The sequence below is a fragment of the Protopterus annectens genome, chromosome 6.part0, assembly GCF_019279795.1.
Source record: "Protopterus annectens isolate FY-2018-M chromosome 6.part0, PAN1.0, whole genome shotgun sequence".
Lineage (NCBI taxonomy): Eukaryota > Metazoa > Chordata > Ceratodontiformes > Protopteridae > Protopterus > Protopterus annectens.
The window spans coordinates 973,691,531-973,713,888 of record NC_056737.1 but is presented as its reverse complement, the minus strand read 5'-3'; the positions used below and the strand labels follow the sequence as shown (position 1 = coordinate 973,713,888).

The following is a 22,358-nucleotide window of genomic DNA, read 5'->3' as shown; positions in this document are numbered from 1 at the left end:
TAATCTCTTCAGATTGATTCTTATAGTTATCATGCAATATTCTATATGCCCTAATAATTATCTGCTTTTTTAACAGTACTTTCTGTTCTAGACTCAACTAAAACTGTACCTTTACAGCTCTTTCACTTAGGATTCCCCCATCCCGTTCTAATTATACTCTGATATCAGTCCCTGGTAGGGAAGGCAGTCTCTAACCCACACTCAGAACTTATGCTTGGCCTCATTCCACTCTATTACTTTTCCAAAAACTTAGAAGAATACTTTGACTGATAATGAAAAGCAGGAAGACAGAATTCTTAACGCCTATGTAAACATGGTACTGCAGGAACCTGCAGATCCAGGAAAAACAGATGGAGTCAAATGCAAAATTACTTAAGACAGACAGGAACTTAGACTGAGAGGCATAGTGAAAAGCTCCGTAAAGATTTTTGATGCCAGTGTCACTTAGAAAACAATGGCATTTGATCCTGTATATTTTGTTAACCGTTATTCAGAGGACTGTAGAGGTACAACGTTCAGACATATAGCTGTCTCCAGACAATAAAATTCAGACATACAGCTGTCACTAGACGGAAGACCCCTGTCAGTGAGGTAAGACTTTAGCTGATACGTTATTAATTCATTTAGTCAATTGCAGCTAGTTGGAAGAATTGGAACAGTACAAACATTAGACATCATGGTACAATTTTTCAGGTTTAGTTTGGAGAAATAAACCGCGGTAGTGGTGCTGCGGCAGCGTTGTCGCCTCACAGCAAGACGTTGTCCCGTTCAATTCTCAGCTAGAGCGTCTTCTGTGTGTAGGCATGTGTGAAAGGGCGTGCCTTCTTTGAACGTTGTGCGTCACGGCTGGTAACTCGGCACATAAAAATCCACTACCAAACATTAGCGGACCGGAGTTCCGCTGTGGTGACCCCTAACCGGGACAAGCCGAAAGACACAACAACACAACAAGTTTGGAGAAATATAATTAGAGTCATCCAGAGGTTGAGGAAGATACCAAAACTAACTAACATGTTAAACAGGCAAATCAAAAATAAATAAATAAATAACAGAAGTAATGTGGCCAGGTTTAGCAAGAAAACGATCAGCCACCTGGCAAGCCCTTAATGAGAAACAGTTTGAAGACTGTATGAAGAAAGAAAGAGAAAGAAAGAAAGAAAGAAAGGAAGGAGACAGGAGTTCTGCAGTGAAGGTGGAGATGCTAGGTAAGAGTCTGTGAAGAAATGAAGAAGTGTTTGTTGAAAACAAAGAACAATAGTCAGACTGCTACAGACACAACCAGTAATGTCAAAATTAAATGCCTCTTTGTTGTGTATTATTTCACTGACTGCTGAACTAAATACAAATAGGGAACTTCAGCAAATCTACAAAGCGCAGGAACACTACACAGCTTTCTCTTTGATGTTCATCGTGTTTCACTGTTGCAGTCATTACACTTGAGTCTTTCTTGCCGCGCAGTGCCCGATGCAAAAGCAGTTCGCAAGTGCCGGTCGGCCGACTCCTGAGATTTTCAAAGACGAATTTCCAATCCGAAGTCTTCATTAAAGCTACGTATCCCATTGGGGAAACTTTTTTCTTGCTCCAGACCGATGTCAGAAAAAGTTAACAATTGTATTTCTTGTGGGAAGCAAATACCTCATAAGGATTTTCATTCTTACTGTATTCCTTGCCCAGGCCCTAATCACAATGTTGCTAGCTGTCGGTTTTGTGCTAGATTTAACCAAGGCACTATTAAGCGTCGGTACGATTTTGCCTTTCATTACTTTGGCCAAAGATTCAATTATATAATGCCGTCAGAACAACTGACAACCGGAGTTTACAAAAAGCGCAAGGAAAAAGAAAAGGACAGGCATCCAAGGTCCAAAACTGACGATGAGGCTACCGCTAAGCCAGTCGCCGGTTCGCCGGTTCTCAGTGAGGCGCTTTCGCAGCCCCTGACGCCCGCTGCCTCAGAGCCACAGGCCGTTGCTGACTCCCACGTGGAGCCAACTAGGCCTCTGGATACTCACGGTATTGGACACTCGGAAACTATCCCCTCAGATGGGTCCGGAGCCGCTGAGCAGGCATCAGCTTCTGAGGGTGTTTTCAGACCTACGCAGTTATATGTTAAGCCAACCTCAGCCTCAAAGACAAAGACTAAAGCAGCTCTAAAGACAAAGAAACAAGTACAGCTTTCTCCTGGACAGACTTCCATGCCTAAAAAACAGATGCTCAAAATGGCCGAAGACCTAATTACCTTGATCAGGGGTTCCCATCCCCCTCCTGATAAGAGGCCTAGGCAAGAGACAGAATATGAATCTTCAGATCAGGTTTCCATTTCCTCTGACTCCTCCTCTGAGCAGGAATACTCTCTTCCTCCCTATGAGGATTCTGATGCTGAAGAATCTATTCCTTCAGCCTCTCCTCCTGAGGATTATTCTTTTGGGGAAACCCTGCATACCTTGAGGGAGCACTTCCACTGAGAGAGCCAAGACTACTCAGAATCAAAGAAAAGGTTTAGAGATTTTCTTTTACTACCTCAGCACAGGCCTCTTGCTATTCCCCCTGTGTTAGACATTGTGGATGATGTATTTTCAGAGTCCGGCCTTTCTCCTGACTCTTTACCCCCTGCCCCTGTTAAACCAGACAGATACTACAGGGTTCCGGATTCACATCAATTTCTTTATAAAAATCCTGCTGCTGACCCAGAAATCATTTCTCAGGGTCCCAAGGGGATCAAGGCTTCCACTGCAAAAAACCCTACTCCCTCAAGGACACTAGACAAATGGGGGAAAAAGGTTTACACTTCTGCTACTTTGGCTGTGAGGGCTTTAAACTGTCCATTTCATATGCTTAAACATCAGCAATATTTAATGTCACTGCTTAAACAGAAAATGTTGACTAATTCTGATTGTGCAGAAAATAAGGAAATGCAGGATTTATTGCATGCAACTGAACAAGTAGGAAAGCATACATTGCAATGTGGTTTTTATTCTCTGGAGGCCTCTTGCAGGGCCGCAGTTACGGGTTCTGTCATTAGGAGGCATGCTTGGTTAAAGGAACAGAATCTGCCTGATCATGTTAAAGCAAAATTATTACATGCTCCATTACAGCATTATACTTTATTTGGTGTTACAGTAGAGGAGGTGTTGAAGACCACAAAAAGGCAGGTACAGATGCCCCAGAGGCAGATCCCAGCCCCAGGGCTCATACAGGCCTAAACAGTGGGGCGCTTCTACCTCCAAAAGTGGAGAAGACAAATCACAGCCATACAGGAAACAGTCCCAATGACTTTCCTCTGCCAGCACCAAGCACTTATCTTTTGGCAGCCCCCTTGGGGGGAAAACTAGCGCTTTTTTGCATTGGGCAGCGTGCGGCAAGAAAGACTCAATTATAATGACTGCAACAGTAAATACACTCGAACATCTACATTTATGGTAGGTACACAACTGTACTTTTCTAATAGTAACTCTTTGATAAGGGTAACTAAATATTGTTTATGTAAGGGTCACAGCTGAGGGTCCAGTGAATGGGAGCTGCATGTCCATAACTGAAGGTACAAGCTGTAGATGTGGAAAACGTTTCAGTTCCGAATACAGCTTTTAACTTTTTCACTGTGTTGACTTCTGATCATCAACTTTTCCACATGCTGCTCTGGTGTCAGTAAGAAAAGCCATCAGTTTTCAGCTTAAAGTAAATACTAATATTTCTGTGATAGCCTGGATGAGTCAGACTCTCATAAAGCACCTCGACATGTGTATCTATCCTACATGCTACACACTCACAGTGGTCTGAGCTGCTCTCTTCCTCCCCCAGGATAGGCAAGTCAGTGTCATCCACTCCCTTCTACCCTCGTCAGATGGATTCTCCAGCCACCAGATTACTGATTAATTTGGGGTTGTTTGAGGGCTTAATCCTTCTGTGCCATGGAACTCACTTGTTGTGTTTTTCAAATAGGTGTTAAACCATTTCCAGTCTACTACTCGGTAGAAAATTAATTTAGAAAATATTGAAATATTACAACTAAACACATATGGGGCAATACAGCCATAATGCAGAAGCATGCTATGCTGAAACTAAATTATTAAATATTTAAGATTTATTAAATAGAGGTGAAAGATTCTAGAAGAAAAAATGTATGCAGTCTTCTTAAACAAGTAAAGCTAGATTTACAACATTGGAACAACATGCATGTTTGTACACTCGATAGCACAATTATGTTATGTAGATGAATGGCCCATGTAGAGTGTTTTTTTTTTTTTTACTGCATTACGGATCTTTTCTCAGATTTGTCTCAAAGAACTCTTGAAACATAAGTCACTGATGTATGGTATGGAATCCACTTGTAACCCTAAAGCTATCAAGAAGTGCCTTATATGGGTATATGGGTATCACAGGACAACAGAAGCAGTAAATGACAAGAAAGTAGACTCTGATTATGTAACATGCTAGAAAGAAAATAGTGTTATAAACACTAAAGAAAAAATAAATGAAATGCAGAAATTACAAGGAAGAAAAGTAGTGTTGTATTGCACGTACTGAACTAAGAGTGAGAAAATAGTTTTGGGGAAGTATATAATCCTACCTCGGATACAATGTAAAAGGGGAGGGGAATAAGGTGGATAACTAGATTAAGTACTTAAGAAAGACGTGAAAACCAAGAATACCTATAGAAAGTAGGAAAGGAAAGACTATGTTTAGAAATGGGGTTAGTAGTGGGAAAGATGGAAAACAATAATGGAGAAGTGAAAACATTAGTAGCAGTTACAAGATGAGGTGGCAAGACCACAAAGGAAGCAGAACAGGATATAACAGAAGAGCTGTTCAGATGTATTATGGCGGTCCATTATGGAAAGCCAATACTTGTCTGCCAAAACAGCAGAAGATCAAGAAAAGAAAACTGAAACTGGAAAAACACCACCATGCAGGAAGTGATCAGAAAAAGCCAAAGTTGACAGCAAATTAATTACAGAAACAACACTAAAACTAGCACCAGGGAAAATTATAAAGCAAAACTAACCATCATATATTACTGCTTCGTGTCCCCCATCTGGATGTTAAATCAATCCGTTGTCTTACAAGCTCAAAGAAAGGAAAATAATCATTTTGTTTTGTTTTTTAACAAGACTATTTTTTCACAAAGCTGTGTGACGTCAGAATTGGAATATTTAAGCAGAGAAGGGAAAAGGTATAGTCTCAAATGACAGGCTGCAGATAGGCCTGCAAAATATTTTTGGAAGAAGTAAAAGCCTGTTCTTGCAGAGTTACAGCTCAAACAGACACTTTACTGATTAAATTGAACTTTATAAATATTGAAAGTACAGTGAAAATTGTTTATCTGTGTATTAGCAAATATCTCTCTTTTCTTAAATACTGCCCATATTGGACTTTTTTCTACTGAGCTAATCACATAATAGCATACCCTGCTCTGGAAACAACACTGCACTTAACAGCCAGTGCGCTGCCTACAGGTCTTTTAAACATCTGGTCATCTGTACCACTGTTACCATACATGTCATAAATTCTTAAAAGCAATGGAAAGCTTTATACATTGTTATTTTATTGCAAATATCTTAATATAAGTGTTACAGCCTGGGCTGTGACTGGAATGGGTCCTGTGGGAATCACTTGTCTACATCTGCCAAAAAAATAAACAAACAAGCAAACAAATTATCTATTCTGATTTCTTAATAACACACCTTGGTTTCGAAACTTTGCTTCATATAAAATTTAATTTAAGAATGTTACCCATCTTTTGATCCATTAAGTTTCAGTCTTTTAAATGTTTCATGTTATGCGACTGATGTTTTGCAGGTCAGTCTTTAAGTACTTCAATTATTTAAATACAATCTGTACACTTATATGCGTGTGTGTAAACACATACACATACATATGTATACTCACATAAATCTGTATTTTATATATATTTTTTCACATAAACACACCCATAACCTGCAAGGTTAGTCACCAGTAATTACAATGTTAAATGAGAATACAATGTACTCAAAAAGTTAAAGGAGCAACAGATAGATATGTCAATCACCAGACGTGACCCCCCCACCCTACACTATCAGCTATTCTATATTAGAAAGTACAGACAAAATAAGTACTGTGTATGTGCATATTTCATTGCTCATTTCAAATACTAACAAAGAACAAATTAAATTATAACATTTACTTATTTACACATTTAACAAGGTAGGGTTGATGGTCTGAGGACCTTTTCAGGCATAATAGCATATACAATCTGATTATTATAGTCTTACTTAAATTACAAACAGTTTCAATATTATACAGAAACCATAACTCATATATTTTCTGATAACAAACACCCATCAAAAATGTACACCAAATGTTACAAATGGCTATTTCTTAAATTCCTCAACATTTTCCTAGTTGTTTATTTATGTGATAAGCTGGTTATTAAAAACTAACCTGTTTTTAAAACACTTCACTAAATAATAAATCCATGGAGACAATCCTGTGTTTCACCTGTCTGATTATTTGCACTGTATATGAACTACAATGTTTCTCTATTTAAGTGACAGACGAGGGAGTTTGATACCATGCAGAACTACACCTTCAGCTTTACTGCAGAATCCTTTCAGCTCATTGGCTGTTTAACAATCACCTGACTTTTGAGTAATGTTATTTTTCCAACTACAGGAAAATGGTTTCCTCCGCAGGCCTGGCCTAACATGCTGCATAATTAAATCAAGTGTGTTAGGCAAAAACATATGACAAGTTCCAGTCAAATAAAAAGTTATACCTGTTATGTCACAATAATTATGTATATTATTTTTGGAAAGAGTTGCTACTTTTGTTACAGCATTAATTTTATTTATTGGTCTTCCCAGCCCGCAAGATGTCCCTGTTTTCCTCCACAATGTGCAGGTGCTATAAGTAAGCAGTATTTCTGTTTGATGAATAAGTGAATGCGTCTTTGGGCTTCAGGAGCTTTACACAGGTGAAACTAACCTGTCTTACTCCTCTTTTAGATATGAGCAGTGACAGGAAGTAAAACGTGCACGACTACATTGATTCCATCAACAGAAACATCAAACCTGCACAGAATAGCCTGATAAGTTACAAACTCTATACCTACGACACAAAGACACTGGAACACATATGTGGTATAATGATACATTTTATTGGACCAACACAGGCTTTGCAATCACTCCAAGATTTTATATCACGTCTGTGTTCCAGTGTCTTTGTGATTTCTGTTAGTGGGCCAACATGCCATTACTTTAATGTTTTTATTAAATTCAATACCTTGTAACTTTTTACTCCCATGGAGAGAAAAATTATACTGGGCTATTATGGGCTGACAAGCACTTCAGAAAGAAATCAGTCCAAGAGATAAGTGACTCATCTTCCTCTGGCCATTTAATGTGCACTTCTGTTTCCATTTCCTGTTATCAGTTTCGCATACAAACATCTTACCTTACCAGCCTGGCTTAACCTGTATTAAGCAATGGGTTTTCTTCACATAACAGAAACCAGAATGTCACACATATGGCTAGTGGGGACAAACCCACAATTTTCTTGATTATCCCTCTTTAGATTTGAATTTCATATTTAACAACATATGCAGCATTTTCATCCTTATAACAACAAAACCTGACACACATTATATACACAGCTCATACCATAATAGGAGATAAAACATTCATGTATGAATGAACTTAGTTTATCCAACATATGTAAGTTAGATTCCTACAACATTTACTTTCTTACATACAATCCTGATCAAACCAGGGTCTCGCTCATATGATTTGGACCCATCAAACCATGTCACAACCCTGTGCTTATTGGCAAAATAAAATACAAGCTGGAAATTAGTAAGTCACCTCACTGACTCAGAAGTGTGCTCATTTCATAACAACAATCAAATATGAAAAATAATTAACCAGAGCTTATGAAAAGCATGTATAATCTGCCATAATAACTATGCTGCACAGAAAAATTGAAGGGAGGATACAGGGACATGTGGAAATAAAGGTTAAGGCAAATTACATTTTAAAAATTGTAAAGATTAAAGGGGTGTGAAGATAGGGGCATGTTATTGGCTAGGAAAGACTGCTTGAAAGTAAGCATCCAGTGGCAAGAAGGAATACAGGAGAAGATGTATGTGACAGAAAAGGATAATATGGGAGGGAATGGTTAAAGAGGGGTACATAAACATCGAGGGTGAAACTGGAGTGGTTGACAAGTGCAAACGTTCAGAAGTGAATGCTTTTTACTGCCGTAAAGGAAATAAAGGCAAACATTCATGTGAGTGAATGTTCTGTTGAAAGGATTTTGCAGCAGATTAAGTGAACTTGCCCTTACCCCACTGTTGTGTGATCTCGGAGTCAGTATACATAATTGAGGGTTTAAGGAAGGGCGTAGTCCTCCTCATGGGGATACAGGGCGGCTTGCCTCATGAAAAAGTTTTATTTTTTTAGTGTTTGATCATTTTACAGTTTGATATAAAATGTTTGCTTTCTCTGTGTTCACTTTTACAAGCGTTCACACTTTGCTGATATACCTACACACACACATATATATATATATATATATATATATATATATATATATTCAAATTTATGACAGTGATTTATGGATAAAAAAATTAAGTAAAAGAAATTAAAAAACAAGAATCTACTTCAGTAATTTCTTCATGTGTGTTGAAAAGTGAAAGTCCATGCAGTATAGAATATGTTAGCATAACTCACATATTCTTGTGATCTTAGCTTGTTTCAAGAAAAAGTTTTATAATGCTATCACATCGTTTGAATGTAGTAATACAAAGAGAGACCAAGAGAGTATGTTAAGGAAATGTCAGCAGAGTACATGCTCATATTACTTGCATATACTGTGACTTCAGTCCATTTCAAAGCCGTTCTTTAGCAATGCCTTCATATCATTGATATGAAAATGATTACAATACAGAATTACAGTGTTAAATAATAAATAATAGGCTGAAATGATTTGCATGAAAATGTCAGCAAGAGACGAATGAGGAAAGATAAAGAAAGAGCAAGAGAAGTAGAGAGAGAGACCGAGACAGAGAGAAAGACAGAAACTTGTATGCAAATTCCCTGGGAAGGTTCAAGTAAAAAAACTCTCATGTTCATTATTAAGATACAGAATAGTAAGAGGAGTCTGAACTAGACAAAAGAAAAAGTCCAGCTAATGCTAAACTGAGACAAGTCAACATATGAGCAGTTAGGTAGGTGTGTGATCATGGTTTGGCAAATGTCTGCTATGCGGCATATGATGTTCGCGATGCACATTGTGTTAATTCTTTCAATGGTGCCTTAAACATTTAGGTACCAGACACTAGCCAGATACAGCTCCAGTCGACTCCATTGGCAGGAGACAGTAAAAAAAGGCACTAGAACAGCAGCAATGTGGGATGTGAAACCACTCAAGTGTAAACTGTATGGGGGATACAAAGAACAATGGTAGGGCCATCTGATGAACAATGTGCAAGTTTCTGGCCCACAAGGAATCAATATAAGAGGAATAACAGAGTATATCATAACTGGTGCAGTGCTGTTCAGACCAAAGCATCCAGCACAGTATAGTGATAAGAAGAATGACCAGTGCTAGTGACAAATCTAGGTACCTTATGACACAGCATGTATGACCAGCACTAGTGACAAACCTAGGTACCTTATTACACAGCATGTCTGACCAGCACTAGTGACAAACCTAGGTACCTTACTACACAGCATGTCTGATCAGCACTAGTGACAAATCAAGGTACCTTACTACACCGCATGACTGACCACCGCTAGTGACAAACCTAGATATCTTACTACACAGCATGTCTGAACAGTGCTAGTGACAAAACTAGGTACCTTATGACACAGTATGTATGACCAGCACTAGTGACAAACCTAGGTACCTTACTACACAGCATGTCTGACTAGCGCTAGTGACAAAACTAGGTACCTTACTACACAGCATGTCTGACCAGTGCTACTGACAAAACTAGGTACCTTACTTACTACATAGCATGTCTGACCAGCGCTAGTGAAAAATCTATGTACCTTACTACACAGCATGTCTGACTAGCATTAGTGACAAACCTAGGTGCATTACTACACAGCATGTCTGACCAGCACTAGTGACAAACCTAGGTACCTTACTACACAGCATGTCTCAGCAGCACTCGTGACAAACCTAAGTACCTTACAACACAGCATGTCTAACCAGCACTAGTGACAAACCTAGGTACCTTACTACACAGCATGTCTGATCAGCACTAGTGACAAATCAAGGTACCTTACTACACCGTATGACTGACCACCGCTAGTGACAAACCTAGATATCTTACTACACAGCATGTCTGAACAGTGCTAGTGACAAACCTAGGTACCTAACTACAAAGCATGTCTGACCAGCACTAGTGACAAACCTAGATACCTTACTACACAGCATGTTTGACCAAGGCTAGAGACAAATCTAGGTACCTTAGTACACAGCATGTCTGAGCAGCACTAGTGACAAACCTGGGTACCTTACTACACAGCATGTCTGACCAGCATTAGTGACAAACCTATGTACCTTACTACACAGCATGTCTGACCAGTGCTAGTGACAAACCTAGGTACCTTACTTACTACATAACATGTCTGACCAGTGCTAATGGCAAACCTAGGTACCTTACTACACAGCATGTCTGACCAGTGCTAGTGGCAAACCTATGTACCTTACTACACAGCATGTCTGACCAGCGCTAGTGACAAACCTAGGTACCTTATTACACAGCGTGTCTGACCAGCGCTATTGACAAATCTAGGTACCTTACTACACGGCATGTCTGACCAGCACTAGGGACAAATCTAGGTACTTACTACATAACATGTCTGACCAGCAGTAGTGACAAACCTAGGTACCTTACTAAACAGCATGTCTGACCAGTGCTAGTGGCAAACCTATGTACCTTACAAAACAGAATGTCTGACCAGCGCTAGTGACAAACCTAGGTACCTTATTACACAGCGTGTCTGACCAGTGCTAGTGACAAACCTAGGTACCTTACTACACAGCATGTCTGACCACTGCTAGTGACAAAACTAGGTAACTTACTTACTACATAGCATGTCTGACCAGCGCTAGTGAAAAACCTACGTACCTTACCACACAGCATGTCTGACTAACGTTAGTGAAAAACCTACGTACCTTACTACACAGCATGTCTGATCAGGGCTAGTGACAAATCAAAGTACCTTACTACACCGCATGACTGACCAGCGCTAGTGACAAACCTAGGTACCTTACTACACAGCATGTCTGACCAGCGCTAAGTACCTTACTACACAGCATGTCTGACCACCACTAGTGACAAAACTAGGTACCTTATTACACAGCATGTTTGACCAAGGTTAGTGACAAATCTAGGTACCTTAGTACACAGCATGTCTGAGCAGCACTAGTAACAAACCTGGGTACCTTATTACACAGCATATCTGGCCAGCATTAGTGACAAAGCTATGTACCTTACTACACAGCATGTCTGACCAGTGCTAGTGACAAACCTATGTGCCTTACTACACAATGTCTGACCAGTGCTAAAGACAATCCTAGGTACCTTACTACACAGCATGTCTGACCAGCACTAGTGACACACCTAGGTACCTTATTACACAGCGTGTCTGACCAGTGCTAGTGACAAACCTAGGTATCTTAATACACAGCATGTCTGACCAGTGCTAGTGACAAATCTAAGTTCCTTGCTACACAGCATGTCTGACCAGTACTAATGACAAATCTAGGTACTTACTACACAGCATGTCTGACAAGCACTAGTGAAAAACCTAGTTACTGTACTACACAGCATGTCTGACCAGTGCTAGCGACAAATTTAGGCACCTTACTACACAGCAAGTCTGACCAATACTAGTGACAAACTTAGGTACCTTACTACACAGCATGTCTGACCAACGCTAGTGACAAATCTAGGTACCTTACTACACAGCATGTCTGACCTGCGCTAGTGACAAAAGAAGGTACTTTACTACACAGCATGCCTGACCAGTGCATGTGACAAAGCTAGGTACCTTACAACACAGCATATCTGACCAGCGCTAGTGACAAACCTAGGTACCTTACTACACAGCATGTCTGACCAGCACTAGTGACAAACCTAGGTACCTTACTACACAGCATGTCTGACCAGAGTTAGTGACAAACCTAAGTACCTTACTACACAGCATGTCTGACAAGAGCTAGTGGAAAACTTAGGTATCTTACTACACAGCATGTCTGACCAGCACTAGTGACAAACCTAGGTGCCTTACTACACAGCATGTCTGACCAGAGCTAGTGACAAATCTAGGTACCTTACTACACAGCACGTTTGACCAGCATTAGTGACAAACCTATGTACCTTACTACACAGCATGTTTGACCAGCGCTAGTGACAAGTCTAGGTACCTTACTACAAAGCATGTTTGACCAGCATTAGTGACAAACCTAGGTACCTTAATGCACAGCATGTCTGACCAGCGCTAATGACAAGCCTAGTTACCTTTCTACACAGCATGTCTGACCAGCGCTAGTGAGAAACCTATGTACTTAACTAGACAGCATGTCTGACCAGTGCTAGTGACAAATCTGGTTACCTTACTACACCGCATGTTTGACCAGCGCTAGTGAAAACCTAGGTACCTTACTACACAGCATGTATGACCAGTGCTAGTGACAAACCTAGGAACCTTACTACACAGCATGTTTGACCAGTACTAGTGACAACCTGGGTACGTTACTACAGAGCATGTTTGACCAGCACTTGTGACAAACCTAGGTACCTTACTACACAGCATGTCGGACCAGCACTAGTGACAAACCTAGGTACCTTACTGCACAGCATGTCTGACCAGTGCTAGTGACAAACCTAGGTACCTCACTACACAGCATGTCTGACCAGTCCTAGTGACAAACCTAGGTACCATACTACACTACATGTCTGACCAGTGCTAGTGACAAACCTAGGTACCTTATTACACAGCATGTCTCACCAGCGCTAGTGACAAACCTAGGTATCTTACTACACAGCGTGTCTGACCAGTGCTAATGATAAACCTAGGTACCTCACTACACAGCATGTCTGACCAGTGCTAGTGACAAACCTAGGTACATTACTACACAGCATGTCTGACCATCGCTAGTGAAACACCTAGGGACCTCACTACATAGCATGTCTGACTAGCGCTAGTGACAAACCTAGGTACCTTACTGCACAGCACGTCTGACCAGGGCTAGTGACAAACCTATGTACCTTACTACATAGCATGTCTGATCAGTGCTAGTGACAAATCTAGGTACCTTACTACACAGCATGTCTGTCCAGCACTAGTGACAAACCTAGGTGCCTTACTACACAGCATGTCTGACCAGGGCTAGTGACAAATCTAGCTACCTTACTACACAGCATGTCTGACCAGCATTAGTGACAAACCTAGGTGCCTTATTACACAGCATGTCTGATCAGTGCTAATGACAAACCTAGTTACCTTACTACACAGCATGTCTGACTAGTGCTAGTGACAAACCTGGGTACCTTACTACACTGCATGTCTGACCAGCACTAGTGACAAACCTTGGTACCTTACTACACAGCATGGTTGACCAACGCTAGTGACAAACCTAGGTACCTTACTACACAGCATGTCTGACCAGCACTAGTGACAAACCTAGGTACCTTACTACACAGCATGTCTGACCAGCGCTAGTGACAAATCTAGGTACCTTGCTACACAGCATGTCTGTCCAGCACTAGTGACAAATCTAGGTACCTTACTACCCAGCATGTCTGACCAGTGCTAGTGACAAACCTAGGTACTTTACTACACAACATGTCTAACCAGTGCTAGTGACAAACCTAAGTAACTTACTACACAGCATGTCTGACCAGCACTAATGACAAACCTAGGTACCTTACTACACAGTATGTCTGACCAGCACTAGTAACAAATTGAGGTACTTTACTACACAGCATGTCTGACCAGCACTAGTGACAAACCTAAGTACCTTACTACACAGCATGTCTGACCAGCGCTAGTGACAAATCTATGTACCTTGCTACACAGCATGTCTGACCTCAGCTAGTGACAAACCTAAGTACCTTACTACACAGCATGTCTGACCAGCGCTAGTGACAAACCTATGTATCTTACTACACAGCATGTCTGGCAAGCGCTAGTAACAAATCGAGGTACCTTACTGCACAGCGTGTCTGACCAGTGCTAGTGACAAACCTAGTTACCTTACTACACAGCATGTCTGACCAGCACTAGTGGCAAACCTAGGTAGCTTACTACACAGCATATCTCACCAGCGCTAGTGACAAACCTAGTTACCTTACCACACAGCATGTCTGACCAGTGCTAGTGACAAACATCGGTACCTTACTACACAGCATGTCTGACCAGTGCCAGTTACCTTACTACACAGCCTGTCTGACCAGCGCTAGTAACAAACCTTGGTAAGCTTAATACCCAGCACGTCTAAACTAAAATGAGTCCCCATAATAACTGTACATTAATTTCTGAGTACATATGATATAACTGAAGGCAGACCACCATAAACAGCTGCAACATTGGACTTGAAAATGAGCAATGTGGACATATTACAGAAAAAATAAGCTTATGGTATATTTTCATTACTGTAGATCAGTAGGCATGCAAACATATTTAAAGTTAAAGAACATTTCGAAAGACAAATTCTCAGTTAAGGTGAGGCTCAGCAAATCTATACTAGCAATACCCATGGATCTAAGGTTGAAAATACACTACACTCATTTTAAAGATCAGCTGGTTGGAAACATGTTCGACAGAATGGAAGCCACTTTAGAGTTGTTTATGTCAGAACAAATCTGCATGGATGGTGGTAAGTGCTTAACTGTTTAGCATAACAGCTCATAGAACTATTTCTAAATTATATCCCTAATTTTTTAAAGGTAAAAAGCAACTTAGGGCTTAGGATGGTGCTTCAGGAAAACCATTTTTAACCGCAGCTGATAAGGAAAAGCAACACATTGCCCACCTTCGACATACTGGCGTTAACAGAATATCGCAGGGGAAAAAAGGGATCATGGCTTCAGTTAACCTAAATTTATGTCAAAACACATTTGGCTAGCACACATATACACTGTGATGGTGATATATTTTGTGTCAAGCAACTCAAATGATACCATGCCTCTAAAATCTCATGGACCATATGGAGAGCTTTGCTCCCTAGAATCTTCCTGTAACAAATTCTTAATGTTTTCCATTCTCAGACAGTGGTATGTCTCCCAAATGTACTTCTGCCGTTAAATCTACCTGAGTCTGAAACTGTCAAATGACATCAATACAATGCACAGATCATATTACAGTGAAGAGATCATTAATGTGTTTAGAACAAAAATGCAAGCTCAAAGCTCATCACCTTTCCTAAGTCTGTTCCTGAGATTTTTCTGCTCAATCAAGGCCATAAATGTGCTTTACTTGTGAAAAACAGTCCACTCCTGGAAGGTCAGTACATAGCACACCTGTCTTTGATGGCAGAACATCAGAAGGCTGTGAGTTTTGGCATTAGAAGTGTTAAATTCATGTTGCAGTACAGACAATGCTGTGAAACAGTAGAAGATGCTAGAATCCTGAAGTACTGTCCTTTACATGAAACATTAAGCCTTGGTCTCATATGCCTGAGGTGGTGAAAGCTAAGGCTGCTATTACAGATTTTTTCCACTTACCAAAGAATTTTTCTTGTAATTAAAATGTTTATATCGGTGTGCAATCAAGACAAAAAATGTGAAGCCAGAAAGGACAACATAGCTTGTATCGTCAGACATTCAACCTCCACCCAAAGAAAAACAATACAATATAATAAAGTCTGTTCTTAATCACATTGTTTCTTTTTATGTATTCGTTAGAACCCTCTGCACAAATGATTGTTTTTTTTTTCTTTTGCTAGTCTTTTCCCTGCACATATTTCACTATATAACAGTTTATTCACTCCCCCATCCATATTCTCCATAAAATAAACAGAACCACTGTAACCCACTACTGTTAAACCAACTTCTCTAGCCATGATCCATAAATATACATAATAATAATTCACTCACCTTAGTCTCTTTTTGTAGATGCTATCTATAAGGTTCTCTAAACAATTACTCATCAGTTTTATAACTGCCCTTCCTTCCCCATATTTTGTACAGATTCACTTTTTCAAACAACACTTCTTTACCACCAGTATTTTTCCAATAGTCAAAACAAGTTACTTTCTCTGTGATTATCATGCTATAGAAACCCAACTTGAGAGACAGCCAGACATTACTATGGGCCTTGCTTTGTACCTGGGATGAAATCTCCACAATGAACAGCGCAGCATAGTTCCATTAGCGGGACAGAATACAAATGACAAGCACAGCATAGTTCCATTAGGGGGACAGAATACAAATGACAAACGCAGCACAGTTCCATTAGGGGGACAGAATACAAATGACAAGCGCAGCACAGTTCCATTAGGGGGAGAGAATACAAATGACAAGCGCAGCATAGTTCCATTAGGGGGAGAGAATACAAATAACAAGCGCAGCATAGTTCCATTAGCAAGACAGAATACAAAAGACAAGTAAAACTATTCTAAATCTAAACACCTCAGCAATTAGAAGCTTGGAACGGATTAGTAAATGTCCTAAAATCTTAGTTTAGAGTGACTCTGGCCTTGCAACCTTCTAACACAAAGCAGAATTGTTATAATACAAGATACCAACAGCAATGCTCTCAACTTCAAAGAAAAATAAAAGTTATCTAGATTGAAGGCACTGGAACACATAATCTCCGAAGATGGAACCTATCATTGACATAACTGAACAGATTAAGTAGTATCATTTGTATGATATTGCTGTTTTACAATTTATATATTTCTCATCTTCTGCGATGATCTGTACTGTTATGTGTCCATTTATACTTTGTCGTAACTGCTGCTGTTTATTTGTATGGTCTGCTCATTGGTTACTGTCAAGCTGTTTCCTACATGGGTACGCTTGTTATGCAATGAATTATCTACTAAATCTTAACTCTAACAGTGCTCTTTTGTCTGTCTCTTTCTAGTACATCTACCATAGCAAACACGAACATGTAAAACTCATAAAGAAACACAGCTGTTAATACTTCCTAAATATAAGCAAGTCACACTAGTATAAAAATGTGGGGTACTTTACACATGTTACATAGCAGTTGAAAATCCTGTAACATCAGAAAAATATGTACAGCTTAAATATTTTAACTGGATTTTCTAGCATGTTATGAAGCTCTCTCCTTTGACATATAAACAGTTAGCTACCCCTGATTTATACAACTGGAGGATCCATTCAAAAATCAGCTATGAAAGAAGTTGTTTATTGACATGTGGTCACCAAGTAGGAAAGATGACAAAAAATAAATACATTAATTAATGTTGTTCTTCAACCGCAATCCATGAGAAAAAAATAGTTATGTATGTTGTACATCAAAAAGCATTAAATCATTCAATACAGTAACTATTAACTGACAAAAATCATTGTCTTGCAGCATGCAGAATCCTAACTGGCACAGATGAAGGATAATGAGAACCATCATAGACGCTAACTGTAAAAACGCATGTCGAATGGGCAATACAGTGCTAAAACAGCAGGGAAATTAAGTGACATACTACGAATGACATCCAAGTCTAATAGGCACCATTGTCGTATACACAATGTTAATTAACATAATAACATAATTAATAACATAATTGTTGTTTTTATTGTGGAGCTTTTCTCCTTGGGCCTCCCCTGAAAAAGGACCTGTGTCCAGTCGGATTTTCACGGTCAACAAATGTAAATAAATAATAAATAAACAAATACACGGCACATTAAACAGTGGTCTTCACACTTTTAGTCTCAGTGTTTTTCCTATATCCAATACACATACCTCTCCCTCTCCAAACCATCTATTAAACTACAACTTCTCTCCACTGCATGCTACAAAGTAGTTGAGAAAATATTTTTATAGAACAGTTCACACTGAAACATGTGGGAACTTGTAACACAGGTAGCCAAAAGGTAACAACATTATCCTAAAAGTTTCTGATCAGCTCCTTCTCAACCAAATCACACTGGCTAATACAACATTAATAAACATGTACAGTGGATGCTTTGCTCATATCATCTCAGCTGCTTCTTCTTAAGTATATAGTAATAAAGAAATGTAAGCATGCCCAAAAAGAGTGCTTAGATAGTCAAAAAACTGGCAGCCCTGGAAATCTAGATTACCTATCCAGCAGAAGAAAATAAAAATATTTTTTATGATACAGACATGGAAATAAGTCACTGGCAATGAGTGACAATATAGAGCTCTAAATTAATCCCCACCGCCACCTTGAGAGCCATTATGCTTTGAATTGTATTGTTATATTTAATTTTCTTCACCCCACATCATTTTTTTTCCTTCTTATAACCTTCATCTTCTTCAGATAATTGCAGCCTTACTTTCTTTCTCTGTTTTGTTACTTGTCAATCACATGGTTAATCTTTTCCACTTCAAGCTTCCTCCACTCTTTCTTCTACAGTTTCAGTGTTTACATTTATTTCATTGTTGATAATTACTTCCATCCTGTCTCATTCTCTTCATATTCACCTTTTCGGTTCCCCGTGCTTCTAATCCCCCCACACACAATTCTTCCTAATGACCCACTGCATCAGTCATACGATATATCGATTGTCTCTTCATATTTTGCTTTCCCTGGAAACCATTTCAAATATGATGCAAATGCATTTAAATATTCTTGTGTTGACACCATACACAGACTTCTCAACTGTACAGATTTTAAAGAATGTCCACATTTTTGCCTCATATTTTTGGTCTGTTTTTCATAAAATTGTGTTTTTCTGGCAAATTAGTGGCATCTCATTAAAGACAGAAGTTAAAAAATGACAGACATTTGAGCTTCATACCCTTTAGAAAATACATGCAAATGGAAAATCTGTTATTCTATCAACTTTCTAAGTTTGTAAGAGCAATATTTAAAAATAGTCCCTATTTTGGGGGCTTTGACCCACTTTTATGTATGGCTTTGTCCAGATTTCTTGCTCCAAGAGGTTGAGAGGTATGACCATACATTTTATATAGTCCAACTATTCTGCAACTAATACTATTTATTTATGATAGTTGACAGTTATATTAATCACTATTTCATTTATTTGGTGTTTCATGTGATTATCCCTTCCCTTTATCTTCCACACCTGCATAATGACCTGTCCTAATTTTATATTTTCATATTTAGCAGTGTAACAGGATTTGTGACTGTGTCCTGTGGTTGTATTTACTTCCGATATGTATCCTGGAGCGAGTTCTTCAATTGCTACTTCTACCGGCTATAATTATAATAACTGCAGCACATTTTATTCAAGGGTGGAGCCAGAAATGCTGATTTTATTGTCAAACATCATACTGTTACCACACCCGCCTGCAAATAAAATGTAGATCTCAAATGTTTCTTCTATATACTTAAAAAGTGTTTTCAGTTATAGTAATAAAGTGGCTTTTTAGCGGGCCATTCCTATCTTAAAAACTAAAAAATCGGAGTAAATATGCGTCGTGTTGCAAGCGTTAAACAGTTCTACCTGTTCTGTACGTACCTCTTAATCTATAAATGCAATAATTCAGGACAAAACCAAAAATAATGGGAGACACAGGTCAAAAATCAGGGACAGATTTTAAACGTTAGTTACAAACTCATTATAATGCAATGTTTTGGATTAAATTGGATTTCTCTGAAGGACATTTTATATATTTATTTTTATTTTACATTTCTTTATTTTACATTTGTTGATCGGTATAGTCCGACTGAATACATGTCCATGAAGTCCAAAACTCATATGTAAATCATTATTTAGTTGATTTAATCATCAACGATTCTTCCAGGGGGAAAAAAGGTTTAATTAGGGACAGCTCAAACATGAGGCTAAATTGGGGACATTAACGTCTGGACCGTTGGTAGTTATGGCTCTGGACTTCATGAGCCACAACGTTTTGAGAGATAAGGAACAGAAAATGAGTTCATCCTATCTCTCTAACGGATTATGCCCACCTGAAATTAACAAACTAAAATAAATAAACAGATCCGTTTGCTACTGACTGTAGAGTAAACGCAGAATTTCACGTTTCACCGAATGCTGTTCTTGGCTTTCAGTAAGCTAAGATGTACTTATTTACCCATTTGATTTGTAGTGGGTAATGTGTTTCACTTTCTAACAAGAGTTTGCACAGCATGCTGTTCCTCGGGAAACTGTGTCAAGCAAGACAAGACATGGGATGGTGACAGATGGCAATTTCCTCACGGTATCTTACGAAACGTGTTCCGTGACCCACAAGGCAAAAGAACTGCACCCCTCAAATATGAACCGCTCCTCCACCACGCCCACCCCACCCTGTTTACACAAAATATTTGCAACCTATGCTCATTTGCATAACTGACGTGTGTGCCACCCCCCTGCCTCCGCCATACTTAAATTGGGGGCACAAACGAGGTGTGGAATGTTACAAGGCACGCGATGCCACGCGATTGGTTCTATTCCTATCACTCGTGCCCCAAACAGTTCCATCATAACACAACTCATAGGGTCTTGCAGCTCCGCCGCCAGATGCTGCACATTAAATTAGTGTGGTTTACTGGTCAGTGTGTACAAATATCAGTATGCAAATACTGTGTCTCTTAATACACAGTTACATAAACGTATCCGTAGTTTGTATAAATACTGTGCTATTGTATATAAAGTTACTTACAAAAACTTGTCAGGAATCCCTTAGTTTGTATAAATGCCGTGCCAATGGATGTAATGCAGCATAAACGAAAACACGTCGTTTCTTACAGTTTAGTTTGCTACTTATAGTTTAAGCATCAAACAGTTTAGTCCCTAAATGTATCGCAAGTTACAGTGACTAAGAATGTGCTTAAGTCGGCTTCAACATTGTTTTAACATAAGCCTTACCTACTTAACCGGGGACAAAACTGGGGTGAGTTGCACGGATAGATTTATAAAAAACTTTCTGGTCGATAACCTATGTACCTATAAGGCTAATTCTCGTATCTGAAATCGAGCTGCCACGAAAAAGTTTTTGCATGCCATCCTACATACAGTGAATACAAACCACATGTACAGCATACGACCTCTTTGAATAGAATCTACAAGCTATAAGCAATAATTTCCTCTGAGTGTAACGATTATGGTTAACAACTGCTGAAACAGTGACACAGCAATAAGCTCCATATTACACTAACAGAAAAAACAACCATTACTCATTGCATAGATGCCTTGGTTCTTTCTCCTTGCCCTTAAACACAATTTCTCAAGTGCCATTTACATCAGCACCAGTTTGCAGCTTCATGCAGTGCATAAAACCCAAGGTTTAACTAATTCAACACTAAGTGTACGTGTCAGTTTTTTTAAATATTTCACCATATAATTTCACATACCCTCCACTAATATAATAAAAATAAAGCTGAGCTGCTAAATGTAGTTCTGAACATTTAAAAATATCTGACAGCATATTAGTAAGCAACAGTCTCTCCAGACCACACAGAAGTTATCAGCACATATAGTAACATTACCGTGATACTTTCGCTGACAAGTCTATTTTACGTACGCAGAGCTGTCTTACAAAATCCCTCCAGAACTCAGACACAATGTACGTATTTGTCTGTTTTTTGCCCTCATATAAAAACTGAAAATCATTTCAGGAAGCGTCAGTCGAGCGCCTCCTACTCCTACTGTTGACACTGTTTATGGAAAGACTTGCCAGGGCTCGTGAACATGTTCGCAAAGGCCTGAGCAATCGATGCACCAGGAAACGGAATTCACTTCCGACCCACAGGGAGGCATCATGCCAACGGGCTGTACAGGCTTGGACTGCCACTTTTTGCATTAATTCTGGAATTTGTAAGGCATGTAGGCAAGAACATCCTGCGGTTATTAGAAAAAGCTATATGAGAAATAAATGCAAAATGGACACTGTTGTTATTAAAATTGTTTGTTACTGCAGTTCGAACCTGGGCACAATCATTCTGGCGATATTGAGTCACACTTTTCTTTTCTGCCGATCCAGGTTCGTTTTCTGCTCACTAGTTATGTTGGCATTTCTCGTTTTTCTCTGTGACCAATTCAGTCATACAGACTGTGACCATGTTGCTTATGGCTCAATCTGTTTGCAAAATGCAATATTTATGATGCCTGATCAGTGTTACTAATGGGAGACATAAACCCTTTGGTATATGTGTGTGTGTGTGTGTGTTGGGGGGGGGGGGGGGGGGCAACACTAACTCAGAAACGTTACATAGTCACGAGCATTACACTTTTCTTTTTTTATGTGTGTTTG

The 22,358-nt window shown here is 39.3% G+C and overlaps 1 protein-coding gene across 6 annotated transcripts in view; it reads right to left on the bottom strand.

Moving 5' to 3' along the window:
- The window catches only part of SYNE3 (spectrin repeat containing nuclear envelope family member 3), a 1,238,698-nt gene extending 1,216,665 nt beyond the window's left edge, over positions 1-22,033 (bottom strand). For 3 of the 6 annotated variants that reach the window (XM_044074612.1, XM_044074615.1, XM_044074616.1), the window contains exon 1: positions 21,595-22,033. The gene's annotated coding sequence lies outside the window, so the exon portion shown is untranslated. The remainder of the gene's footprint in view (positions 1-21,594) is intronic. The other 3 variants (XM_044074614.1, XM_044074617.1, XM_044074613.1) reach the window with 1 other exon arrangement.
- Between the last annotated feature and the right edge of the window lie 325 nt (positions 22,034-22,358).